The sequence below is a fragment of the Branchiostoma floridae genome, chromosome 10, assembly GCF_000003815.2.
Source record: "Branchiostoma floridae strain S238N-H82 chromosome 10, Bfl_VNyyK, whole genome shotgun sequence".
NCBI lineage: Eukaryota > Metazoa > Chordata > Leptocardii > Amphioxiformes > Branchiostomatidae > Branchiostoma > Branchiostoma floridae.
The window spans coordinates 22979308-22990632 of record NC_049988.1 but is presented as its reverse complement, the minus strand read 5'-3'; the positions used below and the strand labels follow the sequence as shown (position 1 = coordinate 22990632).

General features: G+C 40.1%; 1 protein-coding gene across 1 annotated transcript in view; it reads left to right on the top strand.

The window, feature by feature from the left end:
- The first annotated feature begins 8353 nt into the window (after positions 1 to 8353).
- LOC118425106 (zinc finger protein 525-like) overlaps positions 8354 to 11325 on the top strand; it is an 18166-nt gene continuing 15194 nt past the window's right edge. Inside the window, exon 1 of the mRNA XM_035833924.1 lies at positions 8354 to 8445. The gene's annotated coding sequence lies outside the window, so the exon portion shown is untranslated. The remainder of the gene's footprint in view (positions 8446 to 11325) is intronic.

The window sequence follows — 11325 nt, the reverse complement described above, 5'->3', positions numbered from 1 at the left end:
ACGGCTAGTAACTGCCCCGAACCCATGAACGGTACATGTAAAATTATTCAAACAACACGGCCATAAAAATCACAGCAGGACAAGACGGGGACAAAGGCAGGAATCTGGAGTCGGCTATCATCAAAGGGCGCGGGCCACACAGATGGCACAGATAAGGACCCCCAGAGAACGAATGGAATTTTATATGCACACAATCACATTGGTCCTAGTGAGGAGATTACAGTTTCTCCTCGGTTCTATTAAAGATTTAGCCAGCCAAAACAACAGGACAGGAAAGTTTAGAAGCAGCCGTTACGGCACATACAGCACAAAATGATATGAGAATTTACTAACTATGGAACGGGCAATTTGTAAACAAGCCGGGGTTGACACGCGGGGGTTCCAGCTGAAAGAGAAGTGATCTATCATACAACAATCTTTACAAAGAGATCACACTACTAATTATTGAAAACACAAAACACTAGGAAGGGATAACAGACATTGCTGACAGACATATACGGAACTAAGAACGGTAACTGCTATGTATATACAATCTATGTACTAGAGAGCTACACTACTCACTTCTTGGTCCGGTAGCGGCAGCGGCAACTGAGATTCAAATCTAGTTTCAAACCTAACTGCTGTCACCAGCTGGTCTACTATTGGTCTAGTCAAGTCATGTGACTTCCTAATATAGTCTTGTTACCTAAGGACTCCTCCAGATGGTTCCAAGCAAGTTAGTGTCATCCATCATGCCTGTTTCACGGAAACACATGGCATTGTGCATTATTTCTGTGAATAAATGCATCATGTACTTACCAGTTTCAAAGTTGTACACAGCAGCAAACGCTGTGGCGCGGTGTAGGCTGTTATCTGCAACGACTGCCCCAGTAGGCGCACCGTTCACATGCCAACGTACTGGTCTGCTCGTCACTTTTCACAGCTTGCATAACCGCTTTACGAGTAAAGTTGCCTCGTGATATTGTCCGGATATGGGCCATTCCCACACAGCAACGCTGGTATTCAATATCATGAGTGACTTTTTGTCATGATATTGTCCGGATATGGACCTATCCCAAACTGCACCGCTGGTGTTGAGTGTTTTGACTGAACTTTGTTCAAGATATTGTCCGGATATGGACCTATCCCAAACTGCACCGCTGGTGTGGAGTGTTTTGACTGAACTTTTTCAAGATATTGTCCGGATATGGACCTATCCCAAACTGCACCGCTGGGGTGGAGTGTTTTGACTGAACTTTGTTCAAGATATTGTCCGGATATGGACCTATCCCAAACTGCACCGCTGGGGTGGAGTGTTTTGACTGAACTTTGTTCATGATATTGTCCGGATATGGACCTATCCCAAACTGCACCGCTGGGGTGGAGTGTTTTGACTGAACTTTGTTCATGATATTGTCCGGATATGGACCTATCCCAAACTGCACCGCTGGGGTGAAGTGTTTTGACTGAACTTTGTTCAAGATATTGTCCGGATATGCAAAGAAACAATAATACTTGACTCATAATTGTTACCATCGCAAAGATTGCCTTCTGTGTCATTTGATTGTAAATGTCGATGTCAGTATATTTGCACATGTATATGGAAGCTTAAGCTTCAATTACCAGAAAATTAAAGAGTAAACATACATTGACATCGGGCATACTCGTTGTAGAATAAAAACACATATACAGAAGCAAAAACGTTAATGACGTGTATTTGACAAGATAGGAAACCTTTTTAAGGATACCCAACAAAACAATCTCAGATTCATGTATGACAAGAAAAGTAATTTGTTAACCATTAAGTTGTCCGAAAACTGATCTCTGGAATGTTTCTGTTTTGGACATCTGTCGTAAATGGAACGGAATATGAATTCGGAAGAGCGAAAATTTCGGCAACTGAAGAAAAAATGCAGTCTTATTTGTTCAGATGCGCAATAAAACAATCACCGATTCACAATTCACGTATAGAATACCTTTATCGGTAACGGTCAGAATATGCTAACTTCGAATCTGTCCTTAAACTAATCCATGGAATATCTGTCGCGGATATGTCTCGTAAATGGAAAGAAAAGAAAATAGTATGAATTCGAAAACATGAAACGTCCCTGACACGTATTCGGAAGAACGGGAAATTCTATCCGTCCGGGCATGTGCTGAAACATTTCATGACTCATGATATTCTGAGATATAATGAATTGAAAATGTCATCTGACAATGGCCCAGAAATAATGCACATCATGATTCGTGCAAACTCCTAATTTGTCCGGGTATTCCTTATTATCGAAATATATGGACCTTGGATATGTAAAGAATGTAGAACATATCACGTATTCGGAGGCAAGAAACGTCAATGGCGCGTATCTTGAAAAGCAGGAAAGTCTTATTTGTCCGGATACATAACAAGACAATTCCTGACTCATGATATTTCCAGATATGGGAAATATTGAACATCGTGCCCGGACACAGTCCGAATATTTAGCATGTCCAAAAATATGTCAACTCCGACTTTGTCCGGAAATCACACCCTTTCGCACAGTGGTTTCTTCTATAAATTATGGCATTTAAAAAACCCACCTTTGTCTGTCATTGGATAACGCCCTATCACATGACTGGCCTCTTCTGGGAGCTGCTAATTAGAAATTCAATGCCGCGTTGTTCGTTATTATATATATAGTTGACGGCGAATAAATTTGAATTTGAAAAACACCATCCCCTTTGTACGCTGTTTAGCCAAGATTAAGCTAAACACAACTGTTACCACACTAGAAAATACCAGCCTTTCTGGGATAACGTGATTATTGCTTGTAGATAATAAATGTTCTTCCAGATGATAAGAAAGTTTTTTTGTACAATTATAGAAACAGCAAACCCGCTATATTCCCATGATACGTTACCGGGTAGTGAGGACGCTATGTCGTCGGGATGCCAAGCTGCAAGGCACAGCCACCCGCGAGCGACATACTGGACAGGCCGCCCAGTACTAGTCCTCTTACCCTGAACGGGAACACGCCGTAATTATGACCACCAATCTTCGGGGGCATGTACGCAGTGCTCCCGGCGACTGTTGTTTCCTTTCAACAAGGAGGTTAAATATTTAATTTCCTTGCTTTCAACGCTACCTCGCCAACATCTTTTTCTGTAACTATCGATCTCCACCTCTGTAAAGAAAGTTCAGAGAGTTTTCTGAAAAGTAAGCTCAAAGGCAAAGGTAACGGAACGATATCGGTAACATACGATACTACTGGAAAAAATAAACTCTACCTTTCCGACATCTTTCTTGCACCTGTACATAGCATCTTTTTGTGCAAAGTGAGCTCAATGGTAACGTAAAGACATTGGAAAGATACCATATGTTATATTTATGTTTCACCCATGAGGATATTTTGATTTTCCTGGTTTCGTCAAACACGCTAACACAGAATGAGTTATTCAGGCGAAGTCGCTACTTAAGTGAACGGCGCATGTGGTATATTGAGCGGAAAATACTCGTAATTTGGTAAAAGCAATGCCTCTTTTAAGAATAATAATCAACGCTACCTTTCCGACATCTTTTTTGCACCTATACATTCCAAAAATTGTATCTGCTATATGTAAGTTTTAACCAAGAGTAAATGTTGCTTATCTTGGTTAAACTCAACACGTTAACACAGCAGGGGCTATTCAGGCGAAGCCGCTGCGTTAGTGAGGGCGCATGTGGTATATTGAACGGCCTGGTAATTTGGTAAAAGTAATGCCTCTTCTTCAAGTAATGATTAACGCTACCTTTCGACATCTTTTTTCCACCTATACATAAAAGGGGGGAGGTTTGCTTAAACCTCCCCCCTTTTATGTAAAGTCAGCTCAAATGTAACGAAAAGATATCGGAAAGATTGTATCTGTTATATGTAGCTTTCACACAGGATATTTACTTTTCTTGGTTAAAATTAACACGCAAACACAGCAGGAGCTATTCATTTGAAGCCGCTGCTTTACTGAACGACGCATGTGGTATATTGAGCGGAAAATACTCTTAATTTGGTAAAAGCAATGCCTCTTCGTCAAGTAATGATTAACGCTACCTTTCCGACACCTTTTTTTCACCTATACATAAAAGGGGGGAGGTTTGCTTAAACCTCCCCCCTTTTATGTAAAGTCAGCTCAAATGTAACGGAAAGACATCGGAAAGATTGTATCTGTTATATGTAGCTTTCACACAGGAGGAGATTTTCTTTTCTTGGTTAAACTTAACATGCAAACACAGAAGGAGCTATTCATTTGAAGCCGCTGCTTTATTGAACGGCGCATGTGGTATATTGAGCGGAAAATACTCTTAATTTGGTAAAAGCAATGCCTCTTCTTAAAAATAAACGCTACCATTCTGACATCTTTTTTTGCACCTATACATAAAAGGGGGAGGTCTCCATAGACCTATACTAATTAGAGTATGTAAATGAGATCAATTGTAACGGAAGGGCAATGACAAGATATCATCTCCTATTGGTAATTTCCACCTTAGAGAATCACGAAAATAAAAAAAAGGCGAAGGTCAACTGATTGTATGTGAACGTATGGTCGGTTCAGAGCCTGTAGATGTTTTCTGTACATAAGCAATACCCGTTTCGTATACGGCACATATAAGGATGCTTAAAGGTTATGTAAAGATATTACATGTATTTAATCTGCCTTAACGAATACGGAAAGGTTACGGAAATGTAAAACCATGGTTTCCGTGGTCTTTACGATACCGTAAACTCTGCGGAAATATTTTCCCACCTTTAGGCTACATTTAAATATCTCGGAAAGTATGCTTAAATATTCGTTTTCGTGCTGTGACTGTTGAGGCCTTGAAGCGCGACCAAGACGACATGTCTACCACTGTTGACACCTTGAAGCGTGACCAAGACAACATGCGCCAACTGTCCACCACTGTTGACGCCTTGAAGCGCGACCAAGACGATATGTCCACCACTGTTGACGCCTTGAAGCGTGACCAAGACGACATTCGCCAACTGTCCACCACTGTTGATGTCTTGAAGCGCGACCAAGACGACTTGCGCCAACTGTACACTACTTTTGACGAATTGAAGTGCGACCAAGACGACATGCGCCAACTGTCCACCACTGTTGACACATTGAAGCGTGACCTAGACGACATGCGCCAACTGTCCACCACTGTTAACACATTGAAACGCGACCTAGATGACATGCGCCAACTGTCCACCACTGTTGATGCCTTGAAGAGCGACCAAGACGACTTTTCCACCACTGTTGACGCCTTGAAGCGCGACCAAGACGACATGCCCACCACTGTTGACGCCTTGAAGCAGGACCAAGACGACATGCGCCAACTGTCCACTACTTTTGACGAATTGAAGCGCGACCAAGACGACATGCCCATCACTGTTGACCCCTTGAAGCGCGACCTGGACAGTGAACGCAGCCGAGTCACCGTCTTGGAGCAGCGTCTTCAAGAAATGCGTAAGATGCCAGTTTATTTGAGTTTTAGTTGTTGTGTGTACTATTTTAGATGGTGAATTTAAAAATATCATTGGTATAAAATCCCCGAACACAGGAACTTTTGTGACATTATTAGTATGAAATAAATAATATATAGCATTGATTATCATATGACATGAAATATCTTGTTAATGATTTTAATACTCTTTTGCTGTCTTTATTTACTTGTTGTGCTGGTATTCTGTAGAAGCACATCTAATGAATTTACATGATAAGATTTGAATTGTTGCCTTTTCATGTCTAAACGTTAGTCTGATGTTAATGTAAAACTTGTTTTCCAGCATCTTGTCCTACAGGTTACACAGAGTTCCGTGGAATCTGCTACAAGGCGTTCGACACACTTAAGACCTGGAGAGATGCCGGCCGCTTTCTGTGGTGAAGACGGCGGCACCCTCGCCATGCCCCGAGACGCTGAGACCAACGCCTTCCTGATCTCCTTGTACAAGTCCGTGAGCGACAATGATCCCTTCAGGATCGGCCTGCACGATCGGCGCGAAGATGGAAGCTTTGAGTGGGTGGACGGTTCTGCACTTGGGACGTACAACTCCTGGGATCCGGGACAACCGGACAACCTATGGGGCCAAGATTGGGTTTTTGACTGGGGAGTATGGACCGACAACTCATGCCACGACAAGTATCGCTTCATATGCCAGGCTGTCGCAGGTACTTCTCATAACCGTACCATTTGCTGAAAACCTTCTTACTAGTAAACATGGCACAGCTCAAGTCTACATCAGATTAATCACGTTAGACCATTGATAATTATAAACAATTTCAAAACACATCACACCATATCTCATGTCTGTTGTTTGTTTTCAGGTTGTCCCTAGGCGACAGGCGGAACTATCTCCACCACTGTAAACCGGCCCTACAGACATCTGCAGTAAAACCACTTGCAAGTTAAACTATTTGGTTTGGCCGTGCGAAGTTCATTCCTCTTTGGCGGCGTTTCCTACAAAGCGATAAACTGACAGGACAGACAAACCGTAATCGCTTAAAAAGCTTCACTCAAGATATGGCCGCAAACTACGAGTCACTAAAACGTTAAAATGTAGCAATGGGCCCAAACAACACTTTGTTTTGTTGAGTAGTAAAATAACGCAAGAGAAAGGTTTAATAGGCACCAAAGTAATGAATCAGTACTGAGTACAATTTTAGACACGCCTCACTTCTCATATATATTGCAGAGAATGTACCGATATTTTTGGCACGTAGCCAAAAGGTTTTACTTAGGGAACATTCTAGAAGTAGAAAGCTCCAGGTTTGACCTATCAAATCCGTTGATTTTTTTCTTAACATAGATTTCAGCTTTGCTAAGAGTCCTATATGTTACCCCAGGTTCTTGTTTGGATTGTGTGCATGCTTACAGTTTTACATATGGATAAAGCAATGGGCCCAAAACAACACGTTGTTTTACAAGTTTGTTTGAGTAGTAAAATAACACATGAGAAATGGTGAATGCCATGATGCATTACTGTGCAAATGCAGACACGCCTCAGTTCTCAATATATTGCAGAGAATGTAGCCATATATTTTTGCTCTCAGCCAGGTTTTGTTTTACATAGGGAAGTCTAGAAAGTGACAAGATTATGATATGGCATTGTCAAATGCTTTACTATTTATTAATTAAATGTTTCCTAAAAACAGGAAACACAGACAAAATGCAAGCGCTTAAAACTTGCAACTTCATTGTTTTCACAGTAGACTGACTACTTTTTTGTTGTTGTAGTAAACGAGAAAAATGCATAATTCCATAACAACCTAGTACTTATTGATAGCAGCTCCTTTAACAATTTTCTTTATAAAAATCTGGAAAACTGTGCTCATGTGAGCCTGAACTACTGAAGAAACAATATTGGTGAAGCCGATCTGTACATGTGTTGCACACTAAATTAAAGTTACCAACAGGAACTGTGGCTCCAGCTGTCTTACTGTGGGGTGACTGTGGTGAGAAAGATGTCGGTTAGCGCGAGGATCCGAGTCCGCTCCATGTATGATAAAAGTCTAACATTTCGACACTGATCATGAAAATGTTGTACCCAAAACTGTGTTCCACTCATGGCATTTTTCTCTTAACCAAGGCAGCCCGGACACAGCCCTGTTTTAGAACAAATCCTTCATCCTTGGTCTTCCTTCTGGCGGTTGCTTGTTTTTCTTCAAAAGATTCTTGTTCTTCCATCGAAAGTTTACGTGTTTTTCTTCAAAAGGTGCTGTAGCAAAACTCCAACCCAGCAAACGGCTCCCCCTGGCGCCCAAGGTTATATTGCACCGTTAGAAAATCCCCACACTTGACAGCATTTTGACATGAAAATAGAATCTATAAATAGACAAGCAAATAAAACAATGTTGCATTTATTCAACATATGTGTGACAGACTAAATTGATAAAATTTCACCCTGTAATTTTTATCAATTGATCGCAAAAGGTGCATTATTCCTTCCTGTAGCGCTGCATATCCGCACACTTTTATGTGTCCAGTAGTACTCCACTCACAACAAGGTGGACCGTGGCAAATTCGATAATTGCGCTGTACTCATACTGCTAATATTAACATTAGAATAATCTATTTCTCTTAAAAAGACGGCCTAGTACCGAATTATGATAATAAGCTTATCAAGCTTGTTTACATATAAAGAGACACATTATATATAACGGAACACATTGCATTATCAGGCACACAATGTCTGAAATATGATTACGTTAACAACTGATTATTTCTGTGCTATGTATAAAAGAGATGTGAAGGAAGGAAAATTAACAACGGAAAAAATTTAAAAAAACGGAAAGGTCAAATAACAAAGGGCAGCTCCTCTAAAGTGTAGGCGGAACACGCTGCACACTGAATGTGGATAAGCAGGCAATAAAATGACCTTTCACCCCACCAGGTCCGTCACCTTTCACCCTTGCTGCTCCAGACAGACGCTTGCAGGAGGATTGTGCGGAGGTAATAATCATCACTGGAAGCAGGTAAAAACGAGATATACATACAACATGACTGCATTATTATGAACTATAGGGGGTAGAGATCATTTCTATAGTATATGTACGACATTGGACAGAAATGTAAGACTTTTCGAGATGACGAAAATGGAGGTGGGGAGGAGCATCTTTACCTTTACCGAAACAGGTCGGAAACAAAGGGGGAAAAGCTCTTCTACTTCCTATTTATCGTTTCCAAACAAATAATGAACTGGCCAGACCGCTGTCACCATGGTTACTGGAGGTGTATCAAACACCCTGTGGTGTTCGGGTACATGTAGCAAGTATCAGGCGGAGCTCGAGGGCTAGATTATTAATATGTTAGTGTCTGGCTAACCAGATCTTGTTTAAAACGGCTAGTTTACCTGACAAGCGACCGATAAATAGACTCAATATGACGATGGGGTCGTTTAGGTCATTGGGAGAGTCTATTGTAAAATGGGAGGCGTTTTAATGACCGGTGATTGTTATGAGCGGTAGGCAAACACAAACGGCCTTTTAGGTAAAATGTCAGAGCTGTACACTTTGTGACGATGAAATAAATTTGTCTTTTGTTGGAAATACATTGCTTACGGCTACTTCACAATCTAATGTACCCATTTTTTTCTGACATGTTATCAGTTGATAGCAAAAGATACACAGTCTATAGCTGTTTTATAAATTCATTTCCCCAAACCTGGTACAACAAGGAACATGTCACCAAAAGAATTTTGTAAATCGTTCAATATTTGGCAAAAATATTGACCAAAGTATGACCTAAAAATGCTCAATTTTAAGCGTTATCGGGGACCATTCAGTTTTTACTAATTCTTAAACCTTTGATCTAACACAAAAATTGTAGTTGGAAGTTAGAAACCACTTGCTTTTGATATGCAGTCATGTGACTACTAGTGATTTTATGCTTTTTTTTTTAGGATATGACCAATTTTTTGGTTCCATAGGGACAATTTTCCCATTTTACCAACATGTTGACGGTTTTCGATGTTATTTCAACTGGATATATCTGAGTCTGTAGAATCTAATTGTTTGCTAATATTGGTGTTGTCTTTGTATGTAAATGTAAGGTATTATGTGTATATAAGGTCAGAAGTAGAATAAGATCAGTAGCAGACTCTTATGACATATTATTTACAAGCAAAGTCCAGGATGTCATTTTCCGAAAAAAATCCGTAGCGTCCGTACCCCCCCTTAATTTCTGTATTAAGTAAATCCCACAAGCTTGTGATTATGACAGTTTAGAGGTCTCTATTACCACATACTAGAACACCCTTTAAACCATTGCTGTCCTGAAAACTCTGCCTAGCATAGCATCATAAACATCAAAATGTAGCGTCCGTACCCCCTGTAGCGTCCGTACCCCCACCTGTAGCGTCCGTACCCCCATTTGAGGTTTTTTAGCAAAATGCTGTTAAAATTACTGTCCAACTGCTACAATTGTGATTCAATACATTAATTACAGTTCTTACAGATATGATTGGTTAACTTTTTTCTCTAAAAATGTGACTTTTCAATGAATTTGAGCTGCAATTTTCTGAGGTTTCCTCCACAAATCCACATTTGCTACACCCCCTCAGACTTCATTAAGTGGTCCATTCCAAAGCAGCCAAAGATGGATGTGAGATGATATTTGATATTCCCCCATGAGTTAAGCTGATATAAGAACACCAGATTGGTAGATCTACATTATACAAGGCATAAAGTTAACATAGTATTACACAGTATGTAATGTGTAGCGTCCGTACCCCCCTGCACTACTGTTTCTCATGTCCAAACTAACTATGTAGCATGTATTCAAGAAAGATGCAAGTATATATTGCTGATTTGATGACTTGGAAAGCACTGTGTTATATTCTTTTATGTAAACCATCACTTCTTTATCAGATTCTGTAAAATCTTCCATTAGTCCTGTTCTTAAAATGTACAGATCCAACTGTGAGGAATCTCAACTGGCATATTTATACTCCCATTTTCTTTGTTAAAATGCCACAGTAGCATTAATGGATGCTTCAATTAATAAATAGTTAACAATTATCAGAAAATAGACATGTTCTATGGGCTAATTCCATTGTTCACTACCAGTCTTTACTATAATTGTGTAGCGTCCGTACCCCCCTTGAGCTGTTCATTAATGGTCATATGAAAGATTCTATGTTATGTTATACACTATATCTGCTGTAATTTTATGTAGAAGCCCAATAAGGATAGATAACCACAAAAATTTAGCTACTATGGTGCCTGGATTAAGAATTATAGTATTTGATCTTTGCTTCAAGCCCAAATACCCGCATATCATTATAGCTGCTTTAGTAACAGATGACCAGAAAATGACCTAACATAGTCATACTGCAACTTGAGTTGATTTTCTAGCATAGCAAATGCTAATTATACAAGAAGATAAGGATAAAACACCCATTTTCTGTTCTAATGTTGAATTTACAGTATGCTGCAGTTCCAGTTATTCTACAGTTGTAGCGTCCGTACCCCCTTAGTGATCCATTGATAAAAGCCCATGTACCGAAGTTATAAAAGCTCGTTGTGCGGAGATCCTTTAGGATAGTATGCCCAAGGTTTGTACCTTTGAACTGCTAATAACAAAAAAAGAATAAAATGAAGTTGAATTTTCACCCCTAGTGACCCCCTTTTGGTACATTAGATTGTGAAGTAGCCGTTACCATATTATCTTTAATTGATCACTTTCTGTCCCTGTATATTGGTAGCGAACGTGACTAGTATTATGTAAACTCGGCACAAAAAGTTTGGAATATCAAATTTGGCTGATCCCCGTTCCGATGCTCCCGCCCCAAATTCCATGTGTTACATATCAATAGAAAGCGTGTATGATTCCCCGATAAAAAGGATAGATTGGAT